Source organism: Ursus americanus, chromosome 1, assembly GCF_024610735.1.
Source record: "Ursus americanus isolate L20-20 chromosome 1, mUrsAme1.1.p, whole genome shotgun sequence".
Lineage (NCBI taxonomy): Eukaryota > Metazoa > Chordata > Mammalia > Carnivora > Ursidae > Ursus > Ursus americanus.
In genome coordinates, this window is record NC_142127.1 from 78,415,551 (window position 1) to 78,436,622 (window position 21,072).

Sequence of the window (21,072 nt, forward strand, 5' to 3'; positions counted from 1 at the left end):
CCAGCCCAAACTCTTGCTGGTGTATTTCAATCATAAGAATTAGAAAGTAGAAACAGAAAAGAAAATGAGGGTTTAAAAGGCATGAAAACTAGAAAACAGTTCAGATTCCTTTATATCAGTCATATCATCTGCATATGCGAAGAGCACAGTTATTACACATTTACCTACTTTGTCAGTTGCTGGTTAAAAACCATTCCTACCTCATTAGATGTCCCTAAGCTTGTCATTAGAACTAACGCTGTCTTCCTGCCCCTTGAATCTCCATTTGGTTCGGGCTTGAGCTCGTACATAGTCCATAGGATGATCTAGCCCAATTTCTGTGAGTTCCAGAAGAGCTGACATTAACAATTGTGTGTCAAGCCATATCCTGTTTGGCTATAAATAGCCAAAATCACAACTGATATATTTGTCTCACCCTTTAAAGAATTTAGGTGATTTGGGCCTCATTAAGTGACCTCTTTTCATTTTTCACCTCTGCTTTCCCCAGTAGTTAGACTGCTTTCTCATGTTACATCATGACTCCAACTCTAGGCTTCATGTCCACTTTCCAAGGAGAAAGAGACAAATAGCCAATAGAATATGCCAGTCAAGTCCATCCCTTTGAAAAAAATCTCCCAGAAGCCCCCAACAGCTTCTCACTGGCAAAAACTGTATTTAAAAGTCTCTTCTAGGTGCAAGAGGCTATTGGGGAATAGTATTTCATCATTAGTAAACAAAGACAAGGGAGAAAGGAGTTGCAAGTAGCTTGAAGGGGCCATCCTATGGCACCCACCACAAACGGATCACCTCTAGATGACTTGTCTTCTTTTATTTTTCTTTTTCACTTCCATTAATAATGCAAAAGTTATAGATTAATGCTACATAGCACTCTGTTCAAATATATTATTAACTTCCTGTGGGAGGCTATCCTTATTATGTAGACCCTCTTTTATAGCTGAGACAGAAATATTTCAGTCTGAGTAACTTCTATCACTTAAGTAAAGCAGGTGGGGAACATACAGTCTTAGTATTCACAACCTCTGAAAAGTATGTTTTGGAAAATTCTAATGTTTTGGAAAATTCTAAGATAAGAGTGATGAAGGATAGAAAAAGTGTTAACAGGAAATCTTCCTAGCCAGGTGTGAACAGCTGGGTGTGAAAATATCTTGTGCTATTTGGGCAATGCAGGATAATTGATAGCTAGTTCCTTGATTTCAGAGATTTGACACCTCACTGAGGCACGACTCTGTCATGCACAGTTCATGCCACTGTTGGTTTGTGTCCCCAGTCTCTCTCTAGTGATTTTTCCTTTTATTTTTACTTCAATTTAATGGCTTTCTGCTCTCACGTCTGACTCACAGCTTTGCAAGGCTGTGTGTAGGGAGTTGAGCAGTGAATACAGTAGATGACTTGGAGATGTGTTTTTAGTTTCTACAAACAGAGCCAAAGTGATCTCATTTCAGTCTGGGAATCCCAGTGATAAATGCCATTTCCATAGAGAGTTAAAATTCATCAGTTGAACAAAGAAGTCGGGTTTTTTTTTTCCTTAGAACATATTACCATCAATTTTTAAATGACTTTTAAACAATAATGAGAAATATCTTAATGAAACAATCTCTATGACCAGATAAGTGCTAATAATAACTGATATACCATTAACTCTACTTTCTTCCATCCCCACTCTTTAAAACTTGATGTTCTCATTAATTTTTTTCTTTTCCATCTTCTGAGAGCCCTACTCTTGGGATTATGCTAGACTTGTGTCTGCCTAAGTTGTCAGCTTCCAGGGGTGACAAATGTAGATAACCTTCTCCTCTATTATACATGAGCTAGACAAAAGGGTTGGTACTTAGTGACCATTCATCTGCAAGACTTCCACCCCCTTGCCATCTTCAGCCCTGCTGGTAGTAGGTGGACATGTTTAAGGTATGTTTGCCAAAGGTTTACTCTGATTTCTTAAAGCTGTCATTTAAGAACTGACTGGACTGTTTTTCAAACAAATAACCTGATCCTTATGGTATATTTATCTAACTTATCCAGTTTACAAAGAGGAGGTGGGAAGGAGCGTGCAGAATTTCTTTAGACATATAAATACCACAAAGAGAATAGAACAATACAAGGGGTGCAGCTGATATTTTGGAATATTAACGGTGGCATGCTGTGATAAGGGTAAGCCAAAGATGCTGTAGGAGCTCCTGACAGGGGCACTGAATGCAGATCTGGGCGGTCAAACAGGGCTCTTTGAAGGAATCTATATTCTGAGCTAAAGAACAAGCAAAAATTAATTGAGCAGGCAGAAGAGCATGTGCAAAGACCCAAAGAGAAAGCCTGGTGCATTTACGGTAGGAGCTGCATATAACAGAAGATCTGGAGTGTGGTACAGAAATTAGGCCAGCTGGAGGCAAGAAATGAAGGTCAACATAACCCATACTCTGAAAGGCCATATCAGCTAAGATAAAACAATTAGTGTATAGTTCAAGAGCAACAGGGAACCCTTGAAATGGGGATGCCATGTTCAGATTTGTGCTTTAGAAAGGTAACAAATCCTGTAGAGTAGGAATCTATTAAAAGTCGATGTTCTCATTAATTTTTTTTTCCTTTTGTATCTTCCGAGAGCCCTACTTTTGGGATTATGCTAGACTTGTGCCTGCCTAAGTTGTCAGCTTCCAGGGTGACAAATGTAGATAACCTATGAGAAACAGGAAGCTCAGAAAAATTAAGAAACTTACCTATGGTGCCCCAAGTCATAAGTGATCACAGCCAGGATTCTGACCCAGATATGATTCCAAAACACACGCATGAGCTTCCACCAAGCTAGGTTTTTTCAAACTGCAGGTTGTAACCTATAAGTACATCTTGAAATCAGTGTAGTGAGCTCGATCAACATTTTTTTAAGAAAATAAGGTAGAAAAGATCATTACCTAGATTATAGTAAGTATAAGAATTATGTAGATGTTTCATTAGGTTCTGTGTGTATGTAAAATGTACATATGTGCACATATACAGAATGTGTATATGTAGCTGAGTACTGGAACATGATGCAAAATGCACTGGTCACTGTAGATTACAGTAAAAAATGGTGGAAGCCACTAAGCATGTGCAAAAAGCATGCGTGTAGCTCCTTACCTGCCAGACATCCTGTCCTTCGTTCGTTCATTCGTTCATTCGTTCCATTAAAAGGATATTAGAAGCCTATCATGTGCAAAGCACCCTATTCAAGGCTACGGAGGTACAAGGACACATCAGAATCCGTGGGCTTCGACCCCCTTCTCTGTCGTAGTGCTAGATTTGTGTTGATCTACCACACTTACTCCAGGCCTCTGGTGACCTGTGGTTTGCGTTAACCTATTAGGCTAAGCCACATACCTTTTCATTACACAGCCTTTGCTGATGTTAAAGACAGATTTCAAAGTGCCCTCTTTACAATTTCTGTGTTTAATGCAATGTGTAATCAGGAATAGGCCATTGTTAGGTCAATTGCTTTCCTATATTTATCTTTTCAAACAATAAATAATCAGTGGGATGAGAAAGGGCAGTAAAAGATAGTTTGAATGTTAGTACTCATAAATATCCAACATCTCAAAGAGATGTTTTAATATTTATATGCTGTGGAATACCCTCCCTTCTGGAGAGCTGACTGAGGATTGATATGAACCCATCCAGAAATAGAATTCAAGAGACATAATTTTACACAGACTTTTAATTAATCCTGAGCAAGCACTCTGGATTCCCTCAAACTTGGCCATTACTCAGCTCCGCACTTTCCAAATTGCTAAGATCTCTGAGCACAAAGCTAGGAGGAATATTCTCTTCAAAGCAAATGCAGTGGATTTTCTATATAAAGGTCAGTAGGTGGTCTGGGCCTGAGCCATACCCGTCCTTAGAGCAAAGCCTAACCGGATATTCTCATGCCACTTTCTCTACTGATTTCCTCCTTCTCGCTGGCTTAGTTTCCTCACCTCTAAAGTGAACATAAGCATAGTGCCTACCCTACGTAAGACTGTTAAAAGAATTTAACTGTATGTATGTATGTTTGTATACACACACACACACACACACACACATACATTAAGTATTAATGTATTAGTATACTATACATATATAAACAAAAAACAGCATCTGTCAGTTAATAAACATCATTTAAGTTAATATTACATACTGCTAGTATCTAGGTATTTATATCATTCTACCATTAACAGTACTATTAATCACCTAAGAATGAATTGAAGTCGGGTGGAAAATTCCAAAAGGCTCTTACTTCTCCATTTAGTAGATTTTTTTTTTTAATTTGGTTGACCATTTCTTGCCAACATGACTTCATGTATTTTTGTTTCCTTTTTTCATAACCATATGCTTATAGTTATTATATATAGTCATATTTTATATAGTTATAATTATTTTTAACTCTTTAATTTGAACTTTTTATAAAGTCACAGGAAGTTGCAAATATAGTACAGAGAAATCCTTGTACTCTTCACCAACTTTTTTCCAATAGTTACATCAACATAATTATAGTACAACATGAAAACCAATAATTTGACATTGGTACAAGGTGTGTATAATTCTTTGCCAATTTTACCACACATGTGACCACTGCTGCAATCAAGATACAGAACTATTTCATCACCACAAAGGTATTCCTCATGCTATTCGCTTGTACACACCTTTCTTTTCTCCGTCCCCAACCCCTGGCAATCACTCATCTGTTTTCCATCGCTATAATCCTGTCGTTTCTAGAATACTCTCTAAATGGAATCAAATAAATGGGGAACTATGTGACCTGTGAGATTGGCTTTTTTCACACAATGTGATGACCTTGAGATCCACCCAAGCTATTGTAGGTATCAATAGTTCATTCCTATTTATTGCTGAATAATATTCCGTGGTGTGGATGCACCACAATTTATTTAATGATTTACCTATTAAGGGACATTTTAGTTGTTTTGAGTTTCAGGCTGTTACAAATACAGCTGCTATAAATAATTATCTACAGGTTTTTGTGTGAACATAAGCTTTATTTCTTCTCTTTCTATCTGTTAGACCTTTTATTTCCTTTTCTTGCCTTATTGCACCAGCTAGAATTTCCAGTACTATGTTGAACAGCAATGGTGAGAGCAAATATTCTTGATTTGTTCTTAATCTTAAGAGAAAAGAATTTGGTCTTTCCCCCATTGAGTGTGATATTGGCCATAGGTTTTTCTGTAGATGTATTTATCAAGTTGAGGAAATTGTCCTTAATTTCTAGTTTTCTGGGGGGTTTTATCATTAATGGATGTTGAGTCTTATCAAATGATTTTACTGCTTCAACTGATATGATCATGTGATTGTCCTTTTCTAGCCTTTTAACATGTTAGATTACATTTATGGCTTTTCAACCATTGGACTTAGTCATGGTATATAATTCTTTTCATATATTACTTAATTTCATTTGCTAATATTTTGGTAAGAATTTTTGCATCTACGTTCATGAGAGATATTGGCCAGTAGTTTCATTTTGTTTTCTTTTGTTTTGTACTCTCATTGAGTCTGGTACCAGGGTTAACTGGCTTCATCAAATGGGAAGGGAAGTTTTACCTCTTCTTTTTCTGGAAGAAATTGTATATAACTGGTGTTACTTCTTTAAACGTGATAGAATTCTCCAGAGAAACTATCTAGGCTTAGATATTTCTTTTTTGGATGGTTTTTAATTATAAATTCGATGTCCTTAATAATTAGAAGAATATACCAGTTATCTCATATTGTGTGAATTGCGGTAGCTTTCACTTTTCTGGGAGTTGTCCATTTAAGTTGTCAAATTTATGTGCGGAGTTGTTTGTAGCATTTCCTTATTGTTCTCTTGATAGGATATTCTCTTATTGAACTGCAGAGTCTGTTGTAGTATCATCCTTTGTTTCATTCTTGATATTTGTAATTTGTCTCTTTCTTTTTTACTTTGTCAGTCTTGTTGGAGCTTTGTCAATTTTATTGATCTTTTCAAATAACAAGCCATTTTGTTTTATTAATATTCTCTATTGTTTTTCTGTCTCCAATTTTATTGATTTCTGTTCTTTATTATTTCCTTTCTTCTGCTTGCTTTGTGGTTTTTCTGTTTTTGTTTTGGTTTTGGTTGTTTTTTTAGTTTCTTAAAGTAGGAGTTTAGATTTTGTATTTGGGACTTTCTTTTTTTCTAATGGAAGCATTTAATGCTATAAATTTCCCTCCAGCTCTGCTTTAACTGTATCCTATATATTTTGATATGTTGTGCTTGCATTTCATTCAGTTCAATGTTTGTTTGTTTTTTTATTTTCTTTGAAACTGCTTTGATCTGTGGATTATTTAGAATTGTGTTGTTTCATTTCCAAATGATGGGAGACTTTCCTTTTATCTTTCTGTTTTTGGTTATAGACTTATCCCATTTTGGTTAACGTTAAAATAGCTTCCTATGATTGTGGATTTATTCATTTCTCCTTTTAGCCTTGTCAGTTTTGGCTTGATATATTTTGCAGCTTGTTACTAGGTTCACAAAAATTTAGGAATGTCATGAATTCCTGTGAGATTGAGCCTTTTATCATCACCACTTTATTCCTAGTAACGAGTACTGCTTCAAAGTCTACTCTGTCTGATATTGATATAGCTATACCATCTTTCTTTTGCTTAATTTTTCTTTTGCTTAATATTTCTGGATCCTTATATTTAAAGTGTGTCTTTTCGGGCGCCTGGGTGGCACAGTGGTTAAGCGTCTGCCTTCGGCTCAGGGAGTGATCCCAGCGTTATGGGATCAAGCCCCACATCAGGCTCCTCCGCTATGAGCCTGCTTCTTCCTCTCCCACTCCCCCTGCTTGTGTTCCCTCTCTCGCTGGCTGTCTCTCTCTCTGTTGAATAAATAAAATCTTTAAAAAAAATAAAAAAATAATAAAGTGTGTCTTTTGTAAGAGACATATAATTAGATTTGGTTTTGTTTTGATATCCAGTCAATCTGTATTTTAATTGTAGTATTTAGTCTGTTTACATTTAATGATACTGCAGATATAATTTGGTTTAAACCTCTAAGTTATTCTCCATTTCCTACTTTTCCACCCATTCTATGTTAATTTTTCTCTCCCTTCTTCTTTTTAAAGTGTATTAATCAAGAATTTTGTATGATTTAAAAATTTTTTTTTTACCTCTGTGAGTTTGTTTTGCATTCTTCTATTCTCCTTTTAGGTACCTTTATTACTCAAAAGATTATAATATACATTCCTGATTTATTGTATTTCAAAATAAATTAGTACTTTTATCATTTCCTAAATAATGCATAGAACTTGGAATACTTTAACTACATTTAATCCCTCCTACTTTCTAGGCTATGTTTTTGTGTATTTTAAATATACATGTTTTGAGCTGTAAAGTACAGTATAATTATTGTTTTATGTGGTAACTATTTGGGGTTCTTTTTAAGATTTTATTTATTTATTTATTTATTTATTTATTTATTTATTTAAGAGAGAGAGCAGAGGGGGAGCAGGAGGGGGGAGGGAGAGGGAAAGAATCTTGAGCAAAGTCCAAGCTGAGTGCAGAGCCCGACATGGGGCTTAGTCTTATGACCCTGAGATCATGACCTGATCCGAAACCAAGAGGCAGACGCTCAACCTACTGAACCACCCAGGTGCCCCACTATTTGTTTATTTTAGCTGTTTCTGTTGTTCATTATTTCTTTTTGAATATCTTTGCTTCTGTCTGGAATATTATTCCTTTTACCCTTAATAATTTCCCTAGTATTTCTTATAATGTAACAAATCCTCTCAGTTTTTATGAATTTATAAGTTTTTAAAAATTTTATCATCTTTTTGAGAATATCTTCTCTGGGTATATAGTTATCAGATCTTTTTCTTCTTTTAACATTTTAAAAAATTCATCCATTGTTTTCTGGCTTTCAGTGTTTTCACCAAAGTCTGTTTAGTTACTCCTTTGAAGATTATGTATCTTTTTGTCTTCGATTGCTTTAAAATTTCTCTGTCTTTGGTTTCCAGCAGTTTCAGTACAATGTGCCTGTGTGTGTGCATGTGTGCATGTGTTGCTGTGTTTAAAACTGGGTAAGGGTTTGTAGTTTCTTAAATCTGTTTTTCATCAATTTTGGAACATTCTCAGCCATTATCTTTTCAAATATTGTTTTTATCCCATTTTCTAACTTTACTTTTGGTACCCGATGCAAAAATATTAGATCTTTTTGTACAGGTACATGTTTCTTGCTCTCTGTTCTGTGCTGCTTTTTTCTTTTTTCTTTTTTTTTTTCTTTTTTTTTTTTTTTTAGTTTTTTTAATTTAACCGGTGATTCAGTTTGGTTATTTTTGAATGCTTTGTCTTCCAGTGTACTAATCTTGCCTTCAGCTGTGTCCAGTCTTCTATCAAACCCATTTATTGAGCTCCTAATTTTAGTTATGGTGATTTTCAGTTTTAGTGTGTCCATTTGATTTACCTGAGATTGTACTTCTGTGATGAAATTCTCCATCTTCTCATCTTTTTCTTGAACATATTAATTGCAGTTATTTTGAGAACCATGTCTAATAATGTAAATATCTTGATTAGCTCTGAATCAATTAAAATTGTTTGATTTTCCACTTTGTTTTCAGTCCTTTGGTCCTGTCTCCTGGTATGCATTGATTGAATGCTAGACATAGAGCTTGAAAATTGTAGAAATACTCTCAGGCTGATGTTATCTTTTTCCAGAGAGGATTTACTTTGCTTTCTGACAGGCAGATTAGGGTCATATTGATTTATTCTAGTCTTAGAGTTAAATGACTGGAAGCTGGGTTTTAGTTGTTGTAAGGGATAGTCTATTTGGAATTTATCCTTACTCCTGGAATGTAGCCTTTCTGTATTCCTAACTGTAAATCTGAGTTGTTTACTCAGACCCTTCTTTCTTAGCAGACCATGGACTCTAATTTCTATCTTACCAATCCTATGAGAATGTCAAAATCTCTTCTCAGTCTCCAAGCCTCTTAGCCTTTAAGCTCTGCTTTTTTTTTTTTTTCTTTTTCTTTTTTGGTAGCATATGGTTCTGTGCCACTCATGAATTAGCAAAAGACTTGCAGAGAAGAGTGCCACAGAGTATTAGGCTCAATTCAATGTGCTTATCTACTTTTCAGAATCATTCTTCGTCCCTTCAGTTCTGGCTCCTTTAGTTTTCCAATGCCTTCAAACAGGGGTGTTTTTTTTGGTTTTTTTATTTTTTTCCTCATGTTTGTCCAGCTATTCCTGTTCTTCTCATGGAAGTGAGAATGTGGCCAAGTCTTCCACCATTACCAAAATGGAACTCCCTTATCCATTTTTAATGCTAAGTGTTAATGTTATGATAATGTAAATGTATAGTCAATAGACTTTGTTATTAATAGGGTAAAAGAATTAATATATATGAAAGCCACATGTATAGGGCTGGGTCCATAGTAGGCACTCATGTATGATTTTAGATTTGAATTTAAATATATACTGAATTTGGAGAAGGTGTAGAAGAGATTGGTCATTAGCATTCAGTTTTTGTCATATGGTCCTTCTTGTTGATTCCCCACAGAACAGCAATTACTCTATGCTCTTGAGCATTGGTCTCATGAACCTTTACCTCAGTAGCATTTCCAAAGGTTCTCTCTCCTTACCATGCTCTCACTCAGAAACCCTGTAGGCCATCCTCACCATTTTGGTGACCACATTTAGCAAGAGGGAGGACAGGTTTGTTTTCTCTTGCAATTCATGCCTCAGTGTTCTCCCATAAAGAATAACTAATTGGATGGCTCTCCACTCCTACCACAGCTTCTCCCTGCTGCAGCTTTGTTCCTGCCTCGTTCTTCCAGCAGTGACGCCAGAGTCGGTGAAAGCTGGCCAGCACCTTAAAAGTTGGTTTATCTGGGTACTTATGTGAGGGAAAACTAAGAAATGCCAAGTAAAAGAACTAGACCTAAGTGTCTTAGAAATTTGGGACATTATAATACCAAAAGGCTTGTATGTGCTTAATTCCAGTTTCGAGTCTGGAAAACAACTTTCACAAGCATATGTGATTTCCAAGTCTCAAAAATAATTCACTGGGAAATAAGAAATGTAAAGCAGTAGACCTCAGTAGTAATTTTCAGATCATTGGAGTCTACATGCAGTTTTGAAGAGGCTCAGTTCATAAATTTCCTTTTGGGTCATTTTTTTTTTTTTCTGTGAGAGAATTTCTCCAAACTTAGCTATATCAAATAAAGTATGTCTAGAGTCTGTTCAGATGTGAGTTTTAGGCTCTAGAAGTATAATATTTATGAGAATTTTCAATACTAAGGATGATGACAGTGATGTTGATGGTTATGGTAGTTCATAATAGTATTTATTGAACACCTAATATATGCTCAGTATTAAGACATTTTACATATATTTTGTTGCTCTTAAGTAGTATTTAACTGTCTGTTTATTACTTCTCTTAAGATTGTTATCTTTCTCCTCCTATTTTCAAAGCATAGAGTTTGAAGTTAGGTATAAACCCTAGGTGTATACGTTACTTGTACCACTCTGTGGTCCTTGGTCATAGTATGTAACATCTCTGAGCCTCTCTTCACCTTGAAAATGATTCCACGATTGGACACTTGAAGACTGGCTGTGTGTCAAGCCTGTAGCACAGTGGCCTCATATTGAGTGCCCAAACAAATCTTAGTCATTTTTTAAAAATTTTTCTACTGCTATTGGTTAAGATGCCCTCTCTTTCACTAGATCAGTCAGATGAGGAAGTAGAGAATAGAAATATCTAAAAATATAAGAAAAGGGGAATCCAGGAACCACTGCTGATGTGTCCTGAACCAGTTTAGCTCCCAGGCCAGGCCTTAGGAAACATGGTTCTTTAACACTCATGTGAGTTCCATAAAATGTACTGTTTAATAAATCCCCATTCAGCCTTTCTGCACTACCTGGGGAGGGGTCCGTGCAGTGTTGTTTTGCGTTCCCATCGTAACTTAAAGGGAAACTTTCAGCATGTCCAGAGTCCTTGATCCCTTGCAAATGAAGGAGGAGGATGTCCTCAAATTCCTTGTAGCAGGAACCCACTTACGTGGCATCAATCATGACTTCCAAATGGAACAGAACATCTACAAAAGGAAAAGTGATGGTATCTACATCACAAATCTGAAGAGAACCTGAGAGAAGCTTCTGCTGGCAGCTCATGCCATTGTGGCCATTGAAAGTCAGCTGATGTCAGTGTCGTATCACCCAGGAATACTGGCCAGTGAGCTGTGCTGAAGTTTGCTGCTGCTCCAGGAACCACTTCTATTGCTGGAAGCTTCACTAACCGGATCCAGGCAGCCTTGTGGGAGCCAAGACTTCTTGGTGGCTCTGCATCCCAGAGCTGATCAGCAGCCTCTCACGGAGGCATCTTTTATTAACCTGCTTACCATTGCTCTGTGTAACACAGACTCTCCCTTGTGCTGCGTGGCCATTGCCATCCCTCGCAACAACAAGGGACCTCACTCAGTGGGTCTGCTGTGGCAGACGCTGGCCCGGGAAGTTCTGCGCGTGCATAGCACCATTTCCCGTGAATGCTCGTAGGAGGTCATGCCTGATGTCTACTTCTACAGAGGTCCTGAAGAGAGTGAAAAGGAAGAGCAGGCCGCTGCTGAGAAGGTTGTGACCAAGGAGGAATTTTAGGGTGAATGGACTGTCCAGCTCCTAGATTCACTGCTATTCAACCTGAGGTCGCAGACTGGTCTGAGGCGAGCAGGGGCCCTCCGTGCCTTGTCAGCAGTTCCCTACTAAGGGCTGGAGCTCAGCCGGCCACTGAAGACTGGTCCGCAGCTCTCACTGCTCAGGCCACCGAATGGGTAGGAGCAACCACTGAGTGGTCTTAAGCTGCTGGTTCACAAAGGCAAACAAAAGGGAAATAAGATTGACAGAAAATAAACAGTTTCTAAAAAAAAAAAGGAAAAATCCCCATTCGTTCAACAAATATTTATTAAGAATTGGACAAAGTCCTTACTGTCATGGAACTTAAGATCTCCTGGAAGAGACAAATATTAAATACTTAATTATAACCACTCCTTAATTATAAGTACTACTAAGAAGAGGCACAGTGTGCTATAAACATATTTGACATTATGAAGGATCAAGGAAGGATTAACTGAGAAAGTGACGTTTAAGTTGAGACAAGAAGAGTGAGTAGTTAAGAGTAGTTTGGTGGTGACTAACATAATATAATAAAAAAACATTAAAATTAAAAAAAAAGAGTAGTTTGGTGGTGAAAGGGGAATGAAAGGCATTTCAGACAAAAGAGCAGCAGGAGGAGAAAATCCTGATGTGGAAAGGAGCTTGGCATATGTGAAGAAGTGAAAGAAGTTTCTCTTACTGACACCAGGTAGAGAACAAAGAGGTTTAGTGATTGGATGAGTTCATCAGTCTGCATGGTACCGTTCCTTCCTTGGACCAAGAGGCACGCCCTAGCGCAGCTCACAGTATAGAAAGGTTCCCATTTTCTTCACCACATCTGGGGACACCCATCACTCTCAGCCTATTCAGGGACATGCATCCTCACTCCCAGAGACCTAACCCATTTCCCACCCATCACTCACTCAAGAGCTATGAGATGCCTTATTAAGCTGATACATGTATGCTTCTGCAGTTAAAGATCAACTTTTAAGCATCCAAGGTAATGGTTCTCAGGGGCGCCTGGGTGGCACAGTCGTTAAGCGTCTGCCTTCGGCTCAGGGCGTGATCCCGGCATTCTGGGATCGACCCCCACATCAGGCTCCTCCACTAGGAGCCTGCTTCTTCCTCTCCCACTCCCCCTGCTTGTGTTCCCTCTCTCGCTGGCTGTCTCTGTCAAATAAATAAAATCTTTAAAAAAAAAAAAAAAAAGGTAATGGTTCTCAAACTTGAGCTTGCAGAATCACCTGGAAGGCTTGTTGAACCACAAAGTTTCTGAGTTAGTAGGTCTGAGATGGAGCCCTAAAATTGACATTTCTAACAAGCTGCCTGTGGCACTGATGCTGCTGGCCTGGCTTCCATACCAGGTTAGGTCGCTAGGTTGAGGTGTCATCTTTCTTCCCATAATTTGACAGTCACCCTTAGTTCCTTAACTCAAAGAAAAGTGCTCAGGGAGGTTTTGAAGGGAACATAAGTTAAAATCAAAACTAAACTCTGTGGGTGACTACTACATCTGCCTAACGGGACTATACCTTTTTGTGAGCAAGACTGACCTTACAGAACTGCATTCCCAGAGCTTAGCACATAGTAGGTACCCATACAAGGTTGCTCAGTGAATTGACGATCTGTGAAAGAATCACAGAATGGATGTAGCTTGGCGGATTTTATACATTAGTCTTTGGAAAGCTCTCATGATTCCTTTCAGCCTGAAAGGTCTTCTAGGAGGATAAATTGTCATTCTCTTGGAATCCAGCCTCAGAAATTGCAGAGTCAAGATATGCTTGTATTTTAAGTACTTACTTGGATTAAAAACTGAATTGCTAACAGGATTACAAAATGCCAAGTTTGCTGAGACTCAAATTGTTTATGCGCATGTTTGGTTCTAAGTTCTTTCATCAATCAGTACATTTCTGTTTCTAATTACAGTCAATGTTTGGTTTTGGTTGTTTGTTTGTTTTTTTTTTTTTGACACCTGCACATGAATTCTCAGTCAAAACCGGCTTCAGTAATTTGCACAGGTATAATATAAGTAAAACGAGGCTCGTAACCACCGATGTGTCACCTACACTACGTGTCTAATGAATTCAGAGGTGGTGTACCTCAATTCACATTGTGATTCAGAAAGCGGTCTGCTCTTTTTCCCATTCTCACTCCCACAGTGTTGTAAAACATTTTTAATGAACACTCTAACAATTTTCCTCATTCCGGGAGCATGGAGTTTTAGTAGATGATGCAACATAATTTTCATTTGTGATTCTTTATTTATGCCTGTCCTTGGACTCTCTGTATTTGGATACTAGAAAAAGAAAAATGCCCAAGATTACCATAATTCTCCAAAATGTAATGTCTGTTACTGCCACCAATCAAATCAGTTACAGACTCATAGTCTAGTCCCTAAAGTTTGGAGGTGGTTTCGATGGGGGTTAGCCATCAAATCTCAGGTAAGACCCAGGCACGGGCTCACAGGTCAAAGCTTTCCATGTACTATGAGGAACCATCCTGAACAATTCTGTGCCCAGTTTTTAACTTGGACCCTGACCCTGGCTGACACCGGTAAAATTGCAAGTAATTTCTCTGTGGGCTCTAATAATCAGAGGCCTAGTTAGAGAAAAAGTCATTTCAGCATCAGCTGACAATTATTTTTTTGCCCTGAATATCCTTCCCTGCCCTCTTATTTGGTTTGAACCGACTCACCTAATTGGGGTCAACCACTGATAAAGGATGTGCTGCTGGATTTGTTGTTTCTGAATGCCCCGTGCTACAGCGTGTCTTGGGGATGACATTTCTTATTTTTCTTAAAACATAAAAGTTGGAGAATTTGAACAGTGGATGCAAAATATCATGGCAAGGGTGCAGTCAATAAGGAGAACTCAACTGAAGTGGGAAGGTTCTCACACCTGTATCACCTTTGGGCATCCAGAGTAGTCGTGCCCTGGCCGGGCACTGCCTTCGGGCCCTTCAAAAGGCAGCAGAATGATGTCAGTGTTAACATTTCACTGCACATTAATTCTTTAAAAAAAAAAAAACTGTCATTTAATTTAAGTGCTTATATGCATATGGTTAATTAAGAAGCCAAAATTGGCTATAAGCTTGGTGAGCTCTAAGAACAGGGAGAGAGAGATCATTACGCTTCTGCTCATGGTTTAGCTATTTGTGAACCAGCTGATAATGTGCAAAATTAAGATTTCGTAAGTGGCATTTTAAATGAATGGTTAATGGCTGAAGATTAATTAAACAGTCAGAGTTGCTGAAGAAAAGCTGTTAAAAAATTATGTTTATAGGCCAGTCACTTGCATGCTGAACTGAAATCCTGATAGATTGTGGCCTTTCTGTTTACCAAGAGAGCGTTTTAACAAAGCAGGCCTCCTGAAGCAGGAGAAGCTACCCCTCTCACAGGCCGTGCAGCCACGCAGTAGCCTCAGGGCTGTTCCTTTGCAATAAAAGCTGCCAAGGAGGAAAACGGACTAGAATGTTATACTGGGGGATCTTCATCTAAAACCTTCAACCCAGGTAGCCAGGCATATTTTATTTCTTTTCTACGTGTTACATAGTTCTGGTTTAGAGTAGGCAGAACCCATGGGGTTTTTAAGAAGCTACTCTAATTCTGTAAGAGAGGCAAAGGATCGCAGTATATTGTTTTCAACCTATAGTGGATACTTCTTTAAGTCTGAAACTGCTAGACCTCTTGGAGGTAAAAAAAAAAAAAAAAAAAGTGCATTTTGTACCTGTGGCTGTACCGTGGATTCTTTAGGAAAAGGTTTACTTTGTGCATAGGAGGCATGGTAAAAATATTTTTTGAATTCATTTGTCATAGCTCAACTCAATAAATGAACGAATGAATGAATGAATGAATGAATGAACTACCTCGAAGTTGCGTGTGGGAGAATGTCAAAGGCTTTATTAAATGCCTTTCCATCTGTGCAATTAAATAGCCACCCTCCTCGTCTTCTGCACCAGTATCCTATGCAATGACGGTGTCCCAGCCTCAAGGACCATGGAGTCTAGTAGAGGAGACAGAGGCATGTCAACGGTAAATCACAGCCATGCTAAGTACAGTCAGAGCGGTCAAGGAGGGAAGTTTAGGAATCTCGGCAGTGGGGGCGTGCGGCAGGGGGTGGGGACAATCAGGAGTATGTTTTCCTATAAATTGGAAAGGAAATTACTTCTTCCTATTTTTTAAAAACACTAACATCAAAATGTAATTTTTCTTTTTGATTTCATTCATTTCAATTCCCTGCTCCCAGGCAGAAGACCCACATCGTGCAGGCCAGAGAGTTGTGTCTCCTGTTTAAAAGTTCCCTAGAGAAGGAAATCCTGCAGCCTCCCTGGGTATCCTGTTCCAGTGTTTAATCACCCTTCCAATCAAGAAGTTAATCCTATTTCCTCTCCTCCAGCCTTCTTGGCTTGGTGGAACCTGTAACACACCCAGGAGACCCCTTGGAAGCCTTGAGAAGTTAATTAGTCGACACTGGGCTGCTCGAGGTTCACCGGTGCGCCTTGTCACGGTGAGGCTGCGTACGTGCACCCTTGTAATGGTATGATTTTGTTAGATCTCTAATAAGTCAGAATCGCTTTCCTCCTGGTCTGAAGACGATGAGAGCCATTTGACATTTTAGCATGTTCGAAAGTTGTTTTATTACATTTACAGCTACTATTGAGTTAGACACCACTGAAGTTTGGCCTCATGTCATATAACTCAGAAACCAAATGGTGTATGTTGATAAGTAATAAAATTAAGGATTATTATAATAGCCGACACTAGACATTACTGAGATTTTGCTATGGCTAGATGCTGTACTGATTGCATGGATCGGTTCATGTCCTGACCACGTGACCAGGTGGTACTATTACTGTTCCCAAGGTACAAATGAGGAACCCAAGTTGCAGAGAAGTTGAGAGACTGGCCTGATGTCATCAGGGATGGGCCAGGATTTATACCTAGTGAGCCTGAACCCAGAGCTTAGACACTTAACCACTGTTCTGTGTTGTCCGCTGTATTCATTTTTAAAAATTATTTTCGTTCTCCAGAGTTCCATTTCATTCTGGACTCTTTTTTTTCCCCATGTGTACAAAGTCCAACTCTATAAGCTTTGCTTGTGGACGGTAATAGCACTGCTGAATAATAGTCCCCAGGCCAGCGATGGTTCTTGCAGCAATTATGGGCAGTTGAGTGGCAAATCCCTTCCCCTTTAAAAAAAAACGCAGTAGCGGTTCACTTTAGAAAAACTGATAATTCAAAGCTTTTCCATTCCGGTGAAAATCGAATTGATGCAAAAGGAAAGAAAACAGGTACTTCTGGGAGGAAACCTGTGCCGTTGAAAGGACAGGGTAAAACCTGTGTTCGAAGATGCCAGAAGCATCTGAGGAGCCGTGATGTCCAATAATTGTGGCTAAAAGCTGCATTAATTGACCAGCGACAGGTTGGAAGCTACCTCCAACCAGGATCCCTAACTCGCTGGTGCTCTTTTCAGGAGTGGAGTAAGAAGGGGGAGGTCACCTTCCATGGGGTTCTCCATACAGAAAGGAAGCAGCTGTGACAGAGACGCCTATTTCTACAAAGAAAAAGCTTGGCTTTTCAAACCCTGCATTCAAATCACCAGGGGTTCTTGTTAAAATGCAGATTTTGATTCCAGAGGGCCAAGGTGGGCCAGAGGTTCCGCATTTCTAACAAGTTCCAGGTAACACTCACCCTGCTGGTCCGGGGACCACACTGTGATTAGCTGGGGTGCAGACTAGCCTAAGGCAGTGCTTAATTGGTATTGATTTTTGAAATCATGTAAAATAAATAGGTGGCAAATCTCTTGAAAACCTTCTGAAGTTTCAGCTGTCAGTTCCTCATATTGGTGAGTTGGCGGAGAAAACTCACTCCTTTACAGGCCAGAATATTCCTTGCTCAGGTTCCATTTCCTGGAAGGGAGAGTATGGCTTTGTGTTTGTGTACTGGTTTTGTAAATGCCGCCCTCGGCATCAGTGCCCTGTTTTGACCTCTTGCTGCGCTCCCAGAAGCCTCTTGTACCCTAGCAACGCACTCTGTCTCCACAGTTGAATAGGCATAAATTTGACTTTCTTTCCTCAAGTGCTGTTACAAACCTTCCAAGAAAAGTTTTATCAGTACAAGTAAGTCGTCCATTGTTCCCACAACACCCCATTCAATGAAGAGTCTCAGTGGCTCTGTTTATTCCAGCACTTGATTTAAAGACAGTTACATTACAACTATGTATTATTCGTGGACTGGTAATATTTTAACTGGTAATAATATCTGAACTCCTCTGATAAAGGATATTATCCTCACTGACCTGCACCCTAAACAAACACAAAAGTTTCTAGAATATGTCCTTTTGGACGTTTTTGTTTGAAAGCCAGTATTTTAGATTAAATTATGTATTCCCTTTTTTTGAACAACAACAACAAAAGTTGACACCACTAGAACCATGTATAACAGTGAAGAGAGAGAAAACAAGAATCTTTTTCTGGGGGTTGGGTTGCATTTCGGTGTATTTATTAATTATGGGAAACGCCACTGAATTACAATAAATGGGAAGATGTTCTCAATTAATGAGACTTTCTTCTCTATGTGGGAAACAGTCAAATCGAGAGCAGAATCCTTAAGCCCGACCTGATGTCAGGACAGTGGGGCTGCTTGACATTAGTTTAGAACAGCTCTGTCCAATAGAAATATAATGTCAGCCACATATATTTAGTTTGAAATGTTTAGTAGCCTCATTTAAAAAAGCAAAATTAATTTTATAATATATTTTAACCAAATATATGCAAAATATAATTTCCGCATGTGTTCAAAACAGTGATTCTAGAGCAATTTTACACTCCTTTTTTCATACTAAGTCTTCAACATCTGGTGTGTATTTTACACTTCACGGCACATCTCAATTTAGACTAGCAGCATTTCAAGTGTTCAATAGCCACGTGTGACTATTGGCTGCCATATTGGACATGCCAGAATCCCTTCAACATATTTCCAGTGGTGGCTGATGCTTCAGTTTGAAGTTTTCCAGATATGGAGTCCAGGGTAATGGGCAGACCCTCTCATTTAAGGCTAGCTCCCATGGCAGAAAACTCTTTCTTGTGTTAAACCCCAAACTGCTGCTAGGTAAGGACCACTTGCCCTTCTTTCACAAAGTTTATAGGCTAGAGTAAGAAAAAGACATGTAAACAATAAATTTCCACTCCTGGGTAACAGACAAATCTGTCCGCTCTGCCTTTTCCATCTGTAGAAAGATGCATCCCAACTTAAATGTCAGCTGCTACGCAGTGAGGTAACCTCAAAATGGGCGGAGCTAGACAAGGTGCAAGTCTAATCACATCCCAGATCTGTCCTTGTTTTGCCTGGAAGGAAGACAGAACCAATGATCTAGCTCAGCCTACAAGGCTCTACCTGAGACAGGAGAATGGAGCCTGGCCTGCAGACAGGAGTACCTGTGGTCCCCACACTGTTACGTTTGTAACAGCTAACTCAGGCAGGAGGTAACTAATTACAACAGTACGACACCCACGCGATTCTCATTTAACTGCAGTCCTTCCTCCCTCACCAGTGGTATTCACTCTAGCCAGGAATAGTGAAGAAAGTGCTTTAGAGCAGAACCTTCTCTTTCCTTGGGCTTCACTCTTACTCTTGTGAAACTGATTATCCTCTCGAGATGTCATGTCCTAGGGCTTCATAATGACAGACTTGGTCTTCACTTAATTAATACCCATTTTTAATTACAAGCTTTTCTTGCCTACTATTGCTATTTTGTGACTGTGACACATCAATATAGAGCACCATTATTTACCCACTTGCTCAAGCTAGAAATCTAGGCTTCCTTCTTGAGGCTTCCCTCTCCCTTAGCCCCACACCCAGACTCTTTCCCAGGAAGATCCATGAGAATGGCTCTTTGGTAGCCAAGGATAGCTTTGGTTGTCATGTCTGTGCTCTGCATTTCCCCAGTGAGGAAATGCTGTGGGGTCCAACATTCCTTGCACACTTCTCTTGATCCATTGTGCTTTCCCTTTGACATGCTGCTCTAAGCTGGACAAGGCTCAATCTGGGGTGCCATCGTGGCTGAACCAGAGAACATTGTCCTCTGCTTCCTCCATGCATCGCCTTCTACAAATGCCTCTCAAAATACAACTCTCTATTTGACGCTCTTCTTGTCCCTATCCTCCCAACTTTCTAAGGCCCCCAACTTTAGTTGGATGACCCAAGACCATTGCTCTAATTGACCATAGTGCCATTTCTCTCTGTACCTGTTTGGTTTTATTTTATTTTTTGTTTTTGTTTTCCAGGTGAAGCCCTATGTGTTATTCAGGATTTGGCCCAGACATTATTTATTTCCCCCAATGAGATCTTGAAGCAGGAACTATATTTAATTTCTAATCCCAGCACAGTTCCTGAGGCATCTGGTAGTCAATAAATATGTGTTGAATAAATGAATGAATCGAAGTGGCTCCACTCTTAGCCACATGACTTTAAGATCACAGAGCTTTTTTTTAAAATAATTTTTATTTTGTTATATTAGTCACCATACAGTACATCCCCAGTTTCACAGAGCTTTCTTGTCACACTCTTGGGCTAGCCAGCCTCCCAGGCTAATATGACTTGTCTGGCCTCGTGGTCAGCACAGCCTCCTTCTGGTTGTCCCTGCTCTTTTTCTGCTCTGATGCTTGAGTTTCAGTGATCCCACAGGTTTCTCCTGGTCCTTGTCTCTCAAGATTGGGGTGGCATATCCTATTTCTGTTCTGTCAGGAAATGCTTCCTTACCAGGTTCCCCTAGGTGACAGACTTCCCAGGACACACAAGTCACTGTTTCCTCCATCTGGTCTCTGCCTCAAATGCTTCCTAAGGGCATAGGGAGTAGTTACTATTGAGAAGCTACAGTCAGTCCACTATGGCTGCTCCACCAGGAGAGAAGGCTCTTATTGGCAATTCCATTTTCGTAGCTCTCTTTCCCACACCTAATATTTATCACTGATTCTTGTTGATCTGTAGTCACCTCTACCGTTACATTCCAGAGAATTTTGCTGGAAATGAACACCAAACTTATTGACCTCTAGTTTTCTAGAGTTTGCTTTGGCCATTAAAAAAAAAAAAACTGGCTGTGATTCGCTCACCTCAAGTATCCGGACACTTCTTCCATGGTCTGTAATTTCTCAGAGATACCATCTATGCCTCTAGGGGCGCACCTCCCAGCTCTTTCAAGACTGTGGACATAATTTGTGAGTACCGGCAACGGGGATGCCTTTAAAGCATCTTGGATCGTGTATTTTCCCCTCCCTCCTACCATCCTTTTCTTTTCTGCCTCTCTTCTGCCTTCCTTTGATGGAGATGTCAGAGGAGTCACTTAATGTCTCTGCATCTTTCCCCCTCTGTAAAGACGGGAGCGTGGGACTAAGTGATCTCGGCACTTCTTTCCAGCTCCAAAATTATATGGTTCTGATTCTTTAATGGAAGCAAAATAGGAGTTCAGGTTGCTCTGCCTTTTCTCT

At 39.2% G+C, this 21,072-nt stretch overlaps 1 protein-coding gene and 1 pseudogene across 6 annotated transcripts in view; both read left to right on the plus strand.

Annotated features, from left to right (window-relative positions):
- The window catches only part of PARD3B (par-3 family cell polarity regulator beta), a 980,330-nt gene that overhangs the window by 832,425 nt on the left and 126,833 nt on the right, over positions 1 to 21,072 (plus strand). The window lies entirely within an intron of this gene.
- Positions 8,246 to 15,678, plus strand: LOC148110802 (small ribosomal subunit protein uS2B pseudogene; annotated as a pseudogene).